Genomic DNA, 17,482 nt, shown 5'->3' on the forward strand with positions numbered 1-17,482 from the left:
TTAATCCCAGCACTCAGGAGGCAGAGGCAGGCGGATCTCTGAGTTTGAGGCCAGCCTGGGCTATAGAGTGAGTTTCAGGACAGCCAGAGCTACACAGAGAAACCTGTGTCAAAAAAACAAAAAGCAGCCGGGCAGTGATGGCGCACGCCTTTAATCCCAGCACTCGGGAGGCAGAGGCAGGTGGATCTCTGTGAGTTCGAGGCCAGCCTGGGCTACCAAGTGAGTTCCAGGAAAGGTGCAAAGCTACGCAGAGAAACCCTGTCTCGAAAAACCAAAAAAAAAAACAAAAAAACAAAAAAAAAAAAAAAAAAAAAAAAAAAGCAGCTGGGCAGTGGTGGCACATGCCTTTAATCCCAGCACTCGGGAGGCAGAGCCAGGCGGATCTCTGTGAGTTCGAGGCCAGCCTGGTCTACAGAATAAGATCCAGAACAGGAACCAAAACTACACAGAGAAACCCTGTCTTTTGTTTGTTTGTTTTTGTTTTTCGAGACAGGGTTTCTCTGTGTAGCTTTGCGCCTTTTCTGAACTTACTGTGTAAGCCCAGGCTGTCCTCAAACTCACAGAGATCCTCCTGCCTCTGCCTCTCAAGTGCTGGAATTAAAGGCATGTGCCACCATTGCCCGGCCTAAGAAACCCTGTCTTGAATCCCCCCTAAAACAAAACCTAGAAAAACAAAACAAAACAAAACATAATAACAACAAAGAATAAAATTAAATAAATTCTGTCTTACTCAAATTGCAGTCAATTTCTGATCAGACTACATCGTGTGTGTGTGTGTGTGTGTGTGTGTGTGTGTGTGTTTTGCTGGTAATCAAATCTAGGACCTTATACATACTGGACAAATGTTTTCATCCTATCCCGAACTTATGCTACATCACAGCTGTCCATTTTTTTTTTTTTTTTTTTAATTTAACCAGAGATTCAACCCAGGGGCCTTCTGAATGCTAAATTCTACCACTGAACTATATCCTAGTCTTCATGTGTCCTCTTAAAATAAGTTTCTGTTTATAGTATGCTTAGCACTGCATTGGGCTATAGCAAGACAGTTTTCGAGCTCAGTCCCTCCCCTAGAAGAGCATAGAGGGGTTTTTGTTGGTTTTGGTGGGGTGGTTTCCAGACAGGCTTTCTCTGTGTAGCCCAGGCTGGCCTCAAACTCAGAAACCCACCTGCCTCTGCCTCCCCAGGCATCATTTTTCTGTTCTTAGGGTGCTGAGATTAAAGGTGTAGGCTACCACCAACGAGCAAGTATAGAGTCTCACTAGACTAGATCACTCTTTTCTGGGCTCAAGCTGTCCTGGAACTTGCTACGTGGTCAAGATGACCTTGAAGATCCTTCCTCTCCTTCCACGTGATGAAATTCACAAGTCCTCCAAAGAGAACTACAGGATTTCTTTTTTTTTTTTTTTTTTCCGCTTATAAGAGTTTATTAGAGATACAGGGATAGAGAGTGCAGGCCTGTGGGAGAGACATGTGCGTGGAAAAGAGGAAGAGGAAAAGAGAGCCAGGAATATGGCGCTCTGCTTTAAAAACCGGCTGGGGGCGTGGCCAGGTCACGTCACTACTCCACGCATGTGCGTAGATCACATGGTCACGTTGGACGCTTACGTAGCCATGTAACGTCACGGATTCTGGTCACACGAGATGCCTTGGCCCGGAACTTGATAGGTGGAGACATCCGGGCCCACCGGTATCCTAGCTACGGGACGCTCTTGATGCGGAAGTGGCTGGGCGGAAGTATCCGCCCGGTAAATGGAACCGTGTTGTGAACCCTTCATTCCCGACTCTTTTACTTTTAAAAAGGAAAAAAATTGTGGCTGACTGGGTGCGGGGGCGACGTTTCTCTTAAAGACTGCTTCCAGCTGAATAGTGGGCGTCGGTTGGCTCTTGGGGGGAGGGTGAAGAGTATCTTTGTGAAGTCCGGGAATGATGATGAGGGGTCCTGGAACGGCGTTCTGCCTTCTCCTGGTTCCGCGGCTGTCGGCTGTCCATCCGTACTGGTGCTGGGGCCTCCCATTTAGCAAGATACTGTTGACATAGAGAGAGCTTAGAAAGAAAAGAATCATTATTATTTTGTTTTGGAGTTGGCATTTGTCTGAGGTAGATTTGGCCTGCCCAGATAGAGGCATGTGACATTCACCTGAGGTAGATCTGGTCTTAGTACTCTGTTTAATTTCCATCTGAGACAAGCCTCATTAGAGTGATTCATGTAAGGCACCTGTTTTTCTCAGGCAAGCCTTGCTGGAGGTAGTTTAACACTTGGAAACACAGGTGATCAGTTGCTGAGTACTGAACAATGATAAATTACTGTATTACATTATTCCTTACCGCCTGGATATTTTTGATGGTCCTTTTTGCCTCCGGCTCTGTGTGGCCCTGTTGGAAAAGGAAGGAGTGGTACCTTATTCCTCTGGAATTGGCGGCAAAGCAGGGATCCTGATGTCCTCTGGAGCTTGAGAGTGAGAGGCCCTGTCTGTTTCACTGTATATGAAGAGAGATTCTTCTGGGATGGAGGTGAGATAAAAGGTTTTAGGTGAGACAGGTGACCCAGTGAGGAAAGCCCTCGAGTTTAGCAGCTGTAGGGGTTACAAGAATTACTTTGAAGGGTCCCTGCCACTTAGGGAAAGGGGTGAAGGACACTGACCCGGAGGGGAAAGAAGAACCTGATCTCCAGTGTGTATTGGAGGTGGGCAAGGATTGTCACATGACTGAGGCAGTGAACAGTCCACATAGCTCCATAGAATAGACCTTAGATGACATAAAAGAGGGGTTAACAGACTATCTGGAACAGCTGGAGGCTTGGAAAAGACCTGGTGTTTAGAACTGGTCTGAGGAGATATTTAACTTTTCCTGCTGCATGGCCATTATATGGCCTGAGACACTGATCTTCCTTTTGCTGTGAGAAGTCCATGCTCCCTCCAAATAGCAGCGTGGGACAGGAGGATATGAAAAGCATATTTGGAGTCTGTAGAGTTAGTGGCTAGGAGAAGAAGTAAGAGAGCTGCTGGCGTGTCTGGGAGGAGGCAAATGTGTGGAGTGAAAAGAAATGGACGCTCCTACCTTAGCTAGGAGATCCCTCCCCATTAAAGGTACAGGGCAACTTAGCACCACTAAGAATGTATGTGTGAGAGGGATGCCTCTGAAAATACAATTAAATGGCGGTGTCTGCTGAGGTAGATAAGGCTGTCCCCTGTACCCGACAATAAAGGAGAGGTGGCATCCCAAGACTCCCAGGACTGAGTCAATGGCTCTGGTGTCCAGAAGGAAAGAAACGGATCGCTTCCCTGCTGCGTTCTGGTTCCCTGTCATGTCTGTAGCCAAGCCTAGGTCTGTTGGAGGTCTTAGCTTTGATGTACCCATGCATCTTGGTGCCTGGGGGCAGTCAGCTGACTCTGTCTTTCTAGGCGGCACTTTTAACAAGGCTGTTGATGGCCTAGCAGAGCATTCGGTAGCCCATGGCCTTTTCCTCATTTAAAACAGGACCCAACAGCTTTTGGAAGTCAGCGAGTGCCAGCACTTGGCAATTTTGTTTTCGGGCTTTTATCTCTTCCCTGGCACACCTTAAATGCCACAAGTGACTCTTTTGCCTGTGGGGTCAGGAGCCTCGCTCTCCAGATGCTTAAGTTTTAGTCAGGTAGGTTTGGGGAACAAGAGACAGATTCGTCCTTATCCTGAATTATTTACTGGTTTTAGGGCAGCCTTACGGAGGCCTGTCAGGAGACAGGTAATAAACCTATCTCTGGCTAGACAGCCAGAGTGGCTCCCGGTCAGGAACCGCTTCGGCTCCTGGGGGGTGTGAAAGGTTAGTTTGATGAATTTCGTCTGCGTGAATCCTAGCCTGCTTCCCATACCCGCCTGAGCTCCTCAGAAGGTCATGAAAGGTGAGACTATAAGATTGAGTTATATATTGAAACTGTTTAATAAAGGAAGCAGAATTAGACATATAAGAACCCAGCTTACTTTTTATCTGAGAGAGTGGATGGAACATGAATTTTAATTATTGGTTCCTTAGCAAGATCTAGAGTCAGAAATTCCGGAGTCAGAGAATCCTCTGGTTTACGTATAGCTAGGAGCATATGAGCAGGAGAGAAGGAAACGAGAAGAGACAGCTTAGCGTTGAGAGAGAGAAGAAAGCAACTCTTTCCATTTGCCTGAACGCCGACAGTGATTGGATAGCTCCCGTGAAATATCGGGATCCAAGGAGCCGCTTAGTGGCCCTTTGTTATTTTTTTTTAAAGCATACTTTGGCCATCTCCTTTTTTTTTTTTTTTTTTTAACATAAACGAGTTAGCTTAGAAATCTTTATGTGAGGCATTAAACTGAGAGGTTTTAAAGCTTCAACAAGACAGCCCAACGGAGAGGAAGGAGTAACAGGGTTGGAAGCCTTGTTTCCCATGTCTGCAGCGGAGGCAGAAAAAATAAAAAATAAACGTGATCCGGAGCCAAGGCCCCAGGCGTCCCCAAGGCCAAGGGCGGATACCGGGCACAGGCTGCTCCTTGACTCGTCAGCCACAGAAGCAGGGGCCCCCTCCACGGTGAGGAAAGGATTCCCCGGGAATCCAGACAGCGTTTGCCCCTTCGTCAAGGAGATGAACGTGCCGGCCTCACGTGGCTCCCAGGACGCACCAACCGTGGTGGCCCTAACAATAATAAAAAATAAACGTGATCCGGAGCCAAGGCCCCAGGCGTCCCCAAGGCCAAGGGCGGATACTGGGCACAGGCTGCTCCTTGACTCGTCAGCCACAGAAGCAGGGCCCCCTCCACGGTGAGGAAAGGATTCCCCGGGAATCCAGACAGCGTTTACCCCTTCGTCAAGGTGAATGGACGTGCCGGCCTCACGTGGCTCCCAGAACGCACCAACGGTGGTGGCCCTAACTCAAGAAATATCTCAGGCTGCAGACGTGGGAGACGCTAGAAGAGTTAGGCCTGCGATAGGGCCGACCGTAGCCAATGAAGACCGTGGTCGGGGGTTCCCCCGGTCTCAAGAACACGTGTGAGGCGCCGGACAATCAACGGTCGTTCTCACAGATTCAGGAAACGTTTACGCTGCCGAAAAATGGGGGGACTCACCAATCGAAGAAAGCGGTGTTGGATGCAATTTGGATGCGATTCAGGCGAATGGAGAGCGGTCTGTTGCGTACGGAGCAGATTCCCCGGTTCACGGGTTTCCAGGGGCAGAGCACCCGGGAGCGCCCGCTCGGTTTCGGCACCAAAATGTTAGTTATTTAGCTGCGTTGTGTTCTTACCCTGCAAGGAAGTGTCACGAAACACGACAGAATCCGCTTATAAGAGTTTATTAGAGATACAGGGATAGAGAGTGCAGGCCTGTGGGAGAGACATGTGCGTGGAGAAGGAGAAGAGGAGAAGAGCAGGATTTCTTAACTAAAGGGATAACCATGGTTAGAGAGTTGTAGTGAGGGCAAAAATATGCCCAAATTACCTGACTCAACTTCTCTTCCCAGACTTCGGAGTATACAGGCTGAAGGATAACAGATTTGAGGTGAATCATGGTCGCTTGCTAATTAGGCAAGTTACTGCTGTGTCTGGGGGGTGGGAGGTATTTTGTCATTTAAAGAAGGATTATATCATTTACTTGAAAGCTGGACCTGGTGATACAGACCTGTAATCCTAGCTACTCCAGAGGCTGGGTAGGAGGATTACAAGTTTTTAGGGGCCTGCCTAGGCTCCAAGTTAAGTGCCAGGCTAGTCTGGACCTCTTAGTACCAGTCTTCTCTCAAATAAAACCCACAAGACAACTTAGAAAGAGCTACGGCTATAGTTTAGTAGTTCAATGCCCTGGAGCAGATGATCTGTACAAAATGCTAAGCATGCTCAAAAATGTTGGTTTCTTGGGGCGGAGAGATGCTTAGTGGTTAAGAACACTCGCTGCTTTTGCTGAAGACTGAGGTTTGGTTCTCAGCACCCATATGATGGCTCACAACCAGGGGATCTAGTTCTAGAGGAACTGGCACTCTCTTCTGACCTCCCTGAGCATGGGGTGTATACATGCTGCACACACAAACACGCAGACAAAATACTCATACAAAAGACCTTTAAAAAAATAAACCAAAATGTAAAATTTTTCTAGATTAAAAAAAAAAAAAGTTGGCTTTAGAGCCTGGAGAGTGTTTTTTGGCACTGGGCGGGGCAAGGGGAACCCCATGGAGGAAGGAGCATCAGGATGGCAGGAGCCCAGGGCCAGCCCAGGGGTCGGTTGCATGCACCAAGAGCACCACACAGAGTCGACTAGGCAGGGCTCATGGGGGTCATGGAGCCTGAAGGGACAATCAAGGACCCTGTGTGGGTCTGGGCTGGGTCCTTTGCATTTATTTTGTGGTTGTGTGGCTGGGTGTTCTCGTGGGGCTCCTGGCAGTGGGAGTTGGGGGTGCTGGTAATCTGAGAACTACTCACATTCCAGAATCCTGTGCTCCGCCAGCCTGCCTTCAGTAACTCAGCTCTAGCAGCCACATCATCGCCTGTAGTTGGTTGTTTTTACTCTTTGCTCTTGGGGGCCTTCCACCCAGCTCCCAAATGAATACACGGAGACTGATTCTTACTTAGGGATGCCTGGCCTTAGCTTGACTTGTTTCTAGCCAGCTTTTCTTAAATTATCCCTTCTACCTTTTCCCTCTGGGCTTTTACCTTCCTCTATTCTATATGTCTTTCTTTACTTCTTACTCCATAGCTGGCTGGGTGGCTGGGTGGCTGGCCTCTGGCATGCTCTTCTCCTCTTTTTCTCTCTCTTCCTCCTTCTCTTGAGCCTAGATTTCTTCCTCTATTTATTCTCTCTGCCCCACCTGTCCCTTATTGGAGAAATTATTTTGGCCACTCCACGTAGTTAAAAGGATATTTATTTAATGGCATAACTCACAAATTAAGTGAAAGGTAGTTTGCAGGGTCTGGGGAAGGTGTATCGAAATCCAGCAGTGTTCTCTGGAGCTCTGCTCAGTTCACCTCCAATGTTCATCGTCCCGGCACAGAGAGAGCGCACAGGCACCTCCCCTGGCCCTGCCTCATAGGCATGACAGTTGCCAGAGTCTCAATGGGGGTTGGAACTTCCAGATCCAAGCTGGAATGGCTACCCACTACAGTCCCTCTCTCCTGCCTAGCTATTTGACTGCTCAGCTCTTTATTAGACCAATCAGGTGTTTTAGACAGACAAAGTAACACAGCTTTACAAAGTTAAACAAATGAAACATAAAAGAATGCAACACATCTTTGCATCATTAAATATTCCACAGCATAAAAGAATGTAACACATCTTTAATATTCCACAACAATCACCAGCTGGGTGTAACCTTTATAAACCCCTTGCCATTATGGTCCTCTCTCTCCCTCTCTTGTGCCCACTTAGAGGCGGCCTTTCATGACACCCCCCCCAATTGTGTGAGTTCTGTTGTGTGCTGTGAACTTTGTGGCATTCCATGGCCCTCAGATCACCACAAAAACCCTAATGTGGTGTCTCTGAGTCTTTTGCCTGCTCTTGGAACCCTTTTCCTTCCGGTTGCCTCATTCAGCCTTGTTGTAGGGTGTCTACCCAGTCTAGTGTTGTTGTTGTTTGTTCTTTTGTGCCTAGTCTCCTTGTAGCTTGTTGTGGCCCTGTCTGGTTGTCCCTGGGAGACCTGCTCTTCTTTTGGTGGGGAGGTAGAGGAGGGGTGGGTCTGGGGGAGGTGGGGAGAGGACTGGAGGAGTGGAGCGAGGGCAGGTTGTGCTGCACGAGAGAGGAATAACAGATTCTAGAGAATCTGAGTTCAGTTTCTAGCACCCATATCAGGTGGTTAACCATTTCTTATAACTCCTGCTTGAGAGGATCTTGTGCTTTCCAGTACCTGACTCACACATGCACACAGACACTGTCCTTTTTTTTAAGCTGAGGATCGAATCCAGGGCCTTGTGCTTGCTAGACAAGCGCTCTACCACTGAGCTAAATCCCCAACCCCTTGTTTTGTTTTTCGAGACAGGGTTTCTCTGTGTAGCCCTGGTTGTCCTGGAACTCCCACTGTAGACCAGGCTGGCCTCGAACTCACAGAGATTTGCCTGCCTCTGCCTCCCAAGTGCTGGGATTAAAGACAGGTGCCACCACCATCCAACCACACACACACACATTTTTGAAAAAGTTGCTGTGCTGGCCGGGCGGTGGTGGCGCACACCTTTAATACCAGCACTCGGGAGGCAGAGGCAGGCAGATCTCTGTGAGTTCGAGGCCAGCCTGGGCTACCAAGTGAGTTCCAGGAAAGGCGCAAAGCTACACAGAGAAACCCTGTCTTGAAAAAAACAAAAAAAAAAAAAAAAAAAGAAAAAGAAAAAGTTGGTGTGCTGACTAAGGACCTCTGTAAATTTGAGGCTGGTCGGATCTATATATTGAGTTCTAGGCCAGTCAGGCCTACATAGTTAGACTCTGTTTAGAAAAAGAAAAGTTAGTCTCAGGTCTACAATCCATATGTAAGGGTAGGCCCCATGCCCAACCAACACAAAATGAATTAAATGCTATCATTGAAGTTTTTTTTTTTTTTTTTTTTTTTTTTTTTTTCCTTAGAATGCTTTGATCATTTTTTGTTTTGCTTCGAGACAGGGTTTCTCTGTGTAGTTGTGGCTGTCCTGGAACTCACTCTGTGAACCAGGCTGGTCTTGAACTTGGAGACCCTCCTGCTTCTGCCTTTGGAGTGCTGGGGTGAAAGGCTTTGCCACCACTGCCTGGCCTTTTTATTTTTTTTAAACCTTATATCTTTTGGTTTCCAATTTTGTGTTTTTCTCGAATTTCTGTATGTGGGAGTGTGTGTTTCTTGTGGTTTTCCTTTGGTTATTTCTTTTCTGTTTGTTTGTTTTGTGCTAGTATGGTTTGCTTTTATTTTACTTTTTAAGATGCCTGTTTTTGAGAGAGGAAAAGAAAGGGTGTGGATTTAGGTGGGTAGGAAGGATCTGGGAGGAGCTGGGGAAAGGGAAACCACAATTAGAATATACTGTATGAAAAGAACTTTTTTTTTTTCCTAGACTGTAGCCCTTACTGTCCTGGAACTTGCTCTGTAGACCAGGCTGGCCTCGAACTCATAGAGATCCCCTGACTCTGCCTCCTGAGTGCTGGGATTAAAGGTGTGCACCACCACTGCCTCCCCACCCCTCCACCTCCCCACTCCACCCCTACCCCTACTCCCACCCTCACCTCCCCCCAGCCCCCATGTGCTCACGCAAAAAAAAAAAAAATCTATATTCAATCTTTTAAAAAAAGTCAGTTTCACAGAGAAAACAGAACTGGGCACTGGAGAAGCAGAGGCAGGAAGCTGACCACAAGTTCAAGTCAAACAGAGATATACAAGGAGATTAAAAACAAAAACTGAAAAACTACCCAACCAAACCAACTCAAAGTCAGAGTTTATACAGGACAAATTCACGACCACTACAATTACAGTTGAGGCCTTGTTTACTTTTCCTCCTTAGAGCTTCATTGCTTCTAATAAAAAGTCCATGGCCCTTTATTTTGTTCGAAGGCATTTTCTTAGTGCTTGTGTTCCCTTCTTTAGGTTGGTATCATCTTCTATCATGTTTCACATGTTTTTTAAAGCCTTAAAGAATGAGCCTTTAGGGCTGGAGAGATGACTCAGCGGTTAAGAGCACTGGCTGTTCTTCCAGAGGTCCTGAGTTCAATTCCCAGCAACCACATGGTGGCTCACAACCATCTGTAATGATATCTGGCACCCTCTTCTGGCCTACAGACATATGTGCAGGCAGAACACCGTATACATAATAAATAAATCTTAAAAAAAAAAAAAAAAAAAAAAAAAAGAGCAGCAGTCAGTGATGATGGACAAAGCTTGTAGTTAAGAATTGACTCTGGGGCTGGCGAAATGCCCCAGCAGGTAGAGGCACTGGAGACCAGTCCAAGGGCCTAAGTTTGATCCCCAGGATCCACGTGGTGGAAGGAGTCCTCCGACCTCCACAGACACACACTGAGGCATGTTTGCCACACCATCTACAAATTAATAAAGAGTACTCTGTAAGAGCAGTGGATTTGTCTCTTTCCCTGCAATACCCCCACCAGATGGACTAACAGGAGCCAGCGCCTGGCTTAGTATAGTGTGGGACTCCTTTAAGAACACACACACAAGGTCCACACTAGGTATTTTGACACATGGGGTCAGTGACTGAAAATAGCCAAATCTGAAGATGATGGAGTTAGAATGTAAACAAGCTGAATTTGGAACTAAAATTGTGAAATTGTTGGAACATTAGAAAAAGTCTCTGTTGCTGTTTACTACATGTATCAAATATCACATTCTTTTTTTAAAATTTTTATTCATTTATTTATTTATTTGTTTTTTTTCGAGACAGGGTTTCTCTGTGTAGCTTTGCGCCTTTCCTGGGACTCACTTGGTAGCCCAGGCTGGCCTCGAACTCATAGAGATCCACCTGGCTCTGCCTCCCGAGTGCTGTGATTAAAGGCATATGCCACCACTGCCCGGCCTTTTTTTTTTTTTTTTTTTTTTTTTTTTTAAAGATTTATTTATTTATTATGTATACAGAAGAGGGCGCCAAATCTCATTACAGATGGTTGTGAGCCACCATGTGGTTGCTGGGAATTGAACTCAGGACCTCTGGAAGAACAGTCAGTGATCTTAACCTCTGAGCCATCTCTCCAGCCCCCATCACATTCTTTTTATAAAGGAATAAAGTATAAAATTTTGTGTGTATGGGTGTTTTGCCTGCATGTGTGTCTGTGTACCACTTGTGTGCCTGGTGCCTGAGGAGGCCAGAAGAGGGCATCAGATACCTGGATTACAGATAGTCATGAGCCGCCATGTGGGGGTTAGGAATTGGGTCCTCTGGAAGAACAGCCAGTGTTCTTGACTGTTGAGCCATCTTTCCAGTCCCAAATACTACATGCCTGTTGTTGGCACTGCCCTGAACATTTAAGATGTGTTATTTTATGATACCAACCATAACCATGAGTTATATTCAGCATTTTCATTGTATAGCTGGGCAAAGAGGGACATAGGTAACAAAAAAGTAATTTGCACACATACAACAATCATAGAACTGGTAAGATGCAGAGCCAAGATCTAAACCTAAGTACTTTAACTCAAGGTCATGTTATTTATTCTTTTGGACACAATACTAGAGTGCAAACAGATTTTTTTTTTTTTGTATGTTTGTTTAACCTTAAAATAAGAATTAGATGTGTGGTCCAGATGTGATAGCTAAGTATTGTAATCTTAACAGTTGGGAGGTTGAGGCAGGAGGATTGCCATAAGTTCAAGACCAAGTTGGACTTCAGAGTGAGTTCCAGTTTCAGAAAAAACAAAAACAAAACAAAACAGGGTACAGCAAGATGGCTCAGAAGGTCAAAACACTTGCCATGAAGTCTGGCCGTCTGAGTTCCACTCCTGGGACCCATATGGTGGAGAGGACCAACTTCTGTAAATTGTCCCTTGACCTCCACGTGTGACACAGCACATGGGCACATACACATACACATGTAATAAATAAATGAATAAATAATAAGTGGAGGACTGTGGCGATCGCTCAATTGGTGCCGAGTATGAGTACCTGAATTCTGATCCCCAGCATCACCTAAAAAGTTGGGCTTGTATGCATCTGTAATCCTAAAGCTAAGGAGGAGTAGGGGACGGGAGGATCCCTAGGGCTTGTTGTTCTGTCAGACTCATTCTTCAATCTCTGAATGAGAGACCCAATCTCAAAAGCTGAGGTCGAGGACAACTTTGATAGATTGCCTGTGACCTCTGATGACCACAGATGCTAGGTGCACACATGGACAAACTGGTACCTGTATTTGTAAGTTCTGTGTATGGCTTCTGAGTCTGTTATTCTTATTTTCTTCATACATCTCTTTTTTGTTTTTTTTTTTTTTTTTTTTTTTTTCCCCAAGACAGAGGTCTTCTGTGTAGCCCTATTTCTCCTGGGACTTGCTGTGTAGACCAGGCTGGCCTTAAACTCACAGTGATCTGCCTGCCTCTGCCTCCCAGGTGCTAGGATTGAGGGCGTGTAGCCAGACCTCCATCATAATTTTTAATTAAACTTTTTATTTATATATATTTTGCAATACTAAGGTTTGAACATGCTAACTAGTATTCTACCACTTAGCTATATTCCCCAGTCCAACTTTAAAAAAAATTAAAATTTTAGGTATTTAAAAAAAATTTGAGGCCAGGCAGTAGTGGTTCAGGCCTTTAATTCCAGCACTATGGAGGCAGAGGCAGGCAGATCTCTGAGTTCCAGGCCAGCCTGGTATACAGAGCGAGTTCCAGGACACTCAGGGCTACACAGAGAAACACTGTCTCAAAAACCAAAACAAATTTAAAAAAATTATTTTATGCGTGTGTTTTGCTTGCATGTATGTGTATGTGCCGTAATATGAGTGTGGGTGCTCAGGGAAGTCAGAGCAGGGCTATGGATCTCCTGGAGTTACAAATGGTTGTAAACTACCATGTGGGTGCAGGGAACAGAACCTGGGTCCTCTGAAGAGCAACAAGTGTTTAATCATTGAGCCATCTCTTCCGCACCCATTTAAAGGAAGTTTTAAAACAACGTCTTCATATCTAGCCTAGGCTCATCTGAAACCTCGACCCCATGTCCTATGGTTACACTTGTGTCCCACCACATCAGCCTTACAATTTCATTTCCACAGTGATTCGAAAAATGTGTTCTAGCCATGTGGCGATGGCGACTGATGGCGACGCACGCCTTTAATCCCAGCACTCAGGAGGCAGAGGCAAGCCAATCTCTGAGTCCGAGGCAAGCCTGGTCTACAGAGTGAGTTCCAGGACAGCCGGGGCTACACAGAGAAAGCCTGTCTCAAAAAAAAAAAAAAAAACAAAAAAAAAAACAAAACCAACACCAAAAAGGTTCTCCTGTCTCTCTGGAACTAGTTATTCCTGGCCTTCAACCACTGCGTGGTGGTCAGCAGTCTACCTTTGGCGAGTCCCTTCATCTCTCTGACCCTGTTCTTTAACACACATAGGTTTAAATCTCAACTCCACCACGTGTCATTTTGTCAAGTCCTCTGATCTACACCTCATTTTCCTCATCTGTAAGACAGGATGACCAGTACCGACCTCACAGAGAATCAGAATTCATCTAAAGCTCTCGGCACAGTGCCCCACACAGTCTCTTGCTTCCCGAAATGTTATTATTTCTTCAACGTGTTGATTTTGTGATAATTCGTGCTCAGCTCGAAGGTGCTCAGAAAGAATACTTAGGGTCAAGGGCTCTAGAAACGCTGAGTGTAGGAGGTCGCCGGGCTAGCAGCAGAAGCTGGGCCCTGACTTGGCTAGTTGCGATCGGGTGGGGTGGGAAACGGTTTCCTCTCTGTGAGCAGAAAAAGACCCGATCCCAGAGCAGACGCTATGAACGCCGTGACTTATCAGTAAATGTAGCTAATGGTTAGTGTTTTCTTTCTTTTCTGCTGTTATGCTATAGTCAATGAAGGACCGACCAGGAGTAAATTAACACCAGGAGCCCACGGCCTTCGGCAGAATGAGGCAGGCCACACCCCAGAGAGACAACAAGGCCCGAGCCCCTAAAGCTAGTTCTGTCCCTAAATTCATGGATTCTGTCGCGACGAAACACCACCCACCCAAACGTAGAGCCCAGCACCGTCCCCAGTCTCCATCTTTAGACGTGAAAGAATGAGGCTGGCCAAGGGAGAATCCCGGGTTTTGAGAGACTAGATGGTACGGCGGCTGCCTGGGGACCAAAACGTCTCCAAGGTAAAGTTGCAGCCTGAAGCGATTTTTTGACCCCCGACACTTAATGGGCTGTCGAAGACCCGGATGTGTCTGGGACTGGCCGAGGTACCCATTAACGCGCCCCCGCTAGACCATCCCCCTTCTCCATTGGTGATTGGGCCCTCTCGACGCCAATCACCACGTCTCCAGCCACCCACTCCTCAAGGGTGGGGTGAAGTTTCGGTATCCCGCTTCCTATTGGTGGGACCAAGAGGAGGAGGGCGGGAGGCCGGCTAAGGTCCTCCAATGGGCGTCGTGGCGTGTGGTTAGGGCGGAGTCGAGGCGCTTGGCAGCTGCCCAATCAGCGTCCTTGTTTGTGTGGTGCCGCCGCCGCCGGTGCAGCCGCCGCCGCCGCTGCTGCCCCTGTCTGTACCGCAGTGTCTGCTCCGCCCGCCCGCCCTCCCCGACCCGGCCCGCCCCCTCCCCCACCCCCGTTCCCGGACCCGCCGGTGGGGTCTGGATCCCACCGTGCCGCGCCGGCCGCCGCCTCTGTTTTTTCGACGCCTTCGCCGCCGCCTCAAGAGGCGACCTAGTCGGGAGTTCCGCCGCCGCTGCCAGGTGAGGAGCGCTGGCCTAGGCCAGCTTGGCCGCCAGCCCGCCCGGGGGCGGTGAGGAGCGGCGGAGGGAGCGAGGCTGCGAGGAGGCGGCGGTGGGGGAAGGGAAAGGTGGAGGGCGGGGGGAGGGGAAGCGCCCGCGAGCCGACGCCCGCCCGCGCGCCCCGCCTGGCGTCCCCTCCCCCAGCCCGGCCCGCGCGCCCCCGCCTCGCGCTCCCCTTCACCTCTTCCCCTCCCCCCTCCCCCCCCTCCCCGCGCGCGAGCGCGCGCGCCCGGGTCTTTTTCACTTAGGCCTCGCGCGACCCGGCTTGGTGTCCCTCCGTGTCTCCCTTTCCACTCTTCCTCCCCTCCCTTGCTCCCCGTTTCCCTCGCCATCCCCCTTTTCACTCAGTACCTCATGCCCGCCATGCTCCCCTCTTTTCCACCGGAGCGGAGCGTCTTCCCCTCCGTGTTTTTAACTCTCCGCCCCCAGCGGTGCCCTCAGGGTGCGGGGGCCGCTCCCTGCGCTGAGTCTCGGGTTTGACGGCGGATAGGAGGAAAGGGGGATCCTGAAGGGTGAAGGGAACACAGAATAATTGTCTTTATTTGGGGGAAAGGATCAGGAGTGCAGAACCTTACCCCTTTATTTCGTCGTCCGCCGTTCCCTTGCCCTCCGTAAGAAAAGGGAATTGTCTTGACTTGTGTGGGTTACTTACCTCGTAGAGCAACCAAACCACCCATTTTCTCAGCTCGACTTCTTGGACACACAGGATTTGTTACCCAGTTCAGTTCCTGAGGGTGGATGGAAGTAGAACTTACCTTTCCCGATCAGACCAGAACTTAGAGTACTTTTTGACTCCTCGGGCTCAGTTTCTGAAGAAGCTAGTTACTCCAGTGAATGCAGATTTAGGTGTTAATCGCCGTCCCGGGATAGCTTCCCCACTTCGCAAAGGTATGGTGCCCTCTTTGAGTTCATCTCCAGCACTAAATTTCCTCCAAACATGAGATGTTAGTTCATAAGGACTGGCACTGAGGTGGAGGAGATGGAGGCATTACTGGTGGGTAGCATGTGGATGCTGAAGTTAACAGTGTTTCCCTGTTCTCTTCTGGAGAGTAATGTAGCTTCCTGAGAACCAGTTTTCTCATCTGGTGATTACTTGGAGGGCTTTTGTGTGTGTGTGTGTGTGTGTGTGTGTGTGTGTGTGTGTGTGTGTGTTAGAGGTGGGAATAATAGAAATTAAAAACCTATTTTAGCAATGAGGCAATGTTTTCATGCCTGTTTGCAAAAGGTTTGAATTCGTGCTTGATGCTGGAGTAAAAGTAGGTTTTACAAACCATGTGGGTTGGAGAAGAGCTGGTGCTTTTGTAGTTTTAGGACATTTTCTTTTCCAGAAATTTATAATTTGAACAGCAACGGATGAATGTGGTACAGAGTGAAAAGAAATCTTCCCCTCCCACCTCTGTCCTTCAACCATCCAGTGTCCCTCCTACAGCACATGACTGATGTTCTTTTTGGCTTCTGTATAGTGTCTATATGTTGTTGGAGATTATCCTGTATGAGAATTGAGTGATTTCTGTATTGCTCTTTCTTTGGTACATGAACTTAAATTCTTCCTTGAAGTCTGATAACCACTTTGATTTATATTCTTGGTGTGGGAGTCTTGATAAGAATTGTTCTAGAAGGGGCCTGGAGAAATGGCTCAGGGGTTAAGAGAACTGGCTGCTCTTCCCAGAGAACCCGAGTTCAATTCCCAGCACCCACATGGCTGTCTATAACTTAAAGTTCCAGGGTATTTAACACACGGGGTGGGGGAGAGGGGGTGATGGTGGAGAGAATATTGTCCTAGAGTAGTAGCATTTGTGTGTGTACTTGATTGGTAAGGAGGCAACTTCTGGTGATATTAAAGATAGTGGTGTGAGAGGGTAAGCTCATTTTGAGGGAAGGCGTGTATCTGTTGGTAGTGTAACTGAGTCCACCACAGATGCTGGGCTGGATAAGGCAAAGACTTTCCTTGGGCTTTTTAAGAAGATAGGTTTATAAATAGTCCATGGTGAATATTTGGTCCGGTATGACTGATATACACTTTTCAGTCTGGGAGCAATGAAAGTGGTCATGGAGAGAGGTAGGTAAATATTAATCCACAGGAATCAGAAGGCTGGACCTGTAGGTTGAGTGACCTAGTTTGAGAAGAGATGAGGTTTATAGACTTTTATGCTACCTATTTTTTAATTCAGAACATTTTAAATGAGGTGAGAGTAATTTGTGCTTGACAGCAGCATCCATCTTTATGACACTGTGCTTTGCTTCCCCTGACTATGTCATGTCTGTTAACTTCCTGTTTAGATATAGTCTCAACAGGGTCAGAATAGAGGCTACATTAAGTACTTGTCTTAGAAACAAAGTTATCCTGGTTCCCTGATCAGTCCTGGCAATAACTTAAACTGTGTTTAGCATAGGACCATGTGTAAGGAATTTTTTCTGACCTTCACAGCTCTAAATTACTTTGTAAAGTCTGTGTTCCCTGGGCTCATGACTGTAACCCCAACACTTGGGAAACTAAGAGAGGATTGTGACAATTTGAGGCAGTATGGACTATATAGCAAGTTCAGGATAGCTACAACGGTTCAGGGTAGCTAGAGCTACTGAGTTAAGATCCTTTCTTAAAACAACTAAAAAAACCCAAAGGAACAAAATGACTGGTTAAGGCCTTTCATCCTGAATAAGGGGATAAGGAGTTCAAGGTCATCCTCTGTTTCATATCATATTAGAGACTTTGAGCCCCACCCTCAAAAATAAGGTCTGTGTGTTTTCCTCTCTTTGTTGTGGTCAGTGGAGTCTCTAACACCTTTCTCTGTTCCACTAGGCTTAGCTGCACTCTGTAGGTTTGGCCCTGGTTACGAGTACAGCACCAGGGTTGAAAAGGTGTCATTGTGCCTGTAAAGTTATTTAATATTTATGCTGATATCTCAGGATTCATCCTTGTCTTTTTTTTCTTCCTTAGAGACAGGGTTTCTCTGTGTAGTCCTGGCTGTCGTGGAACTCACTGGTAGACCAAGTTGACCTCTAACTCAGAGATCCGCCTGCCTCTGCCTCCCAAGTACTGGGATTAAAGGTGTGCGCCACCACCACTGCTGGCTCTACTCCTTGTTTTAAGCAGTGAGCTGTATGTGTTTGCCAAACAGACCTCTCACCTCAGCTTAACTGATTTTTTT

The 17,482-nt window shown here is 47.3% G+C and overlaps 1 protein-coding gene and 1 long non-coding RNA gene across 2 annotated transcripts in view; one reads left to right on the forward strand and one right to left on the reverse strand.

Annotated features, from left to right (window-relative positions):
• The window catches only part of LOC119088189, a 16,649-nt gene extending 1,787 nt beyond the window's left edge, over positions 1–14,862 (reverse strand). The window contains exon 1 of the long non-coding RNA XR_005091792.1: positions 14,685–14,862. This is a non-coding gene — a long non-coding RNA (uncharacterized LOC119088189). The remainder of the gene's footprint in view (positions 1–14,684) is intronic.
• Gatad2b (GATA zinc finger domain containing 2B) overlaps positions 14,148–17,482 on the forward strand; it is a 77,521-nt gene continuing 74,186 nt past the window's right edge. The window contains exon 1 of the mRNA XM_028890720.2: positions 14,148–14,294. The gene's annotated coding sequence lies outside the window, so the exon portion shown is untranslated. The remainder of the gene's footprint in view (positions 14,295–17,482) is intronic.

The sequence above is a fragment of the Peromyscus leucopus genome, chromosome 6 (genome assembly GCF_004664715.2).
Source record: "Peromyscus leucopus breed LL Stock chromosome 6, UCI_PerLeu_2.1, whole genome shotgun sequence".
Classification (NCBI taxonomy): domain Eukaryota; kingdom Metazoa; phylum Chordata; class Mammalia; order Rodentia; family Cricetidae; genus Peromyscus; species Peromyscus leucopus.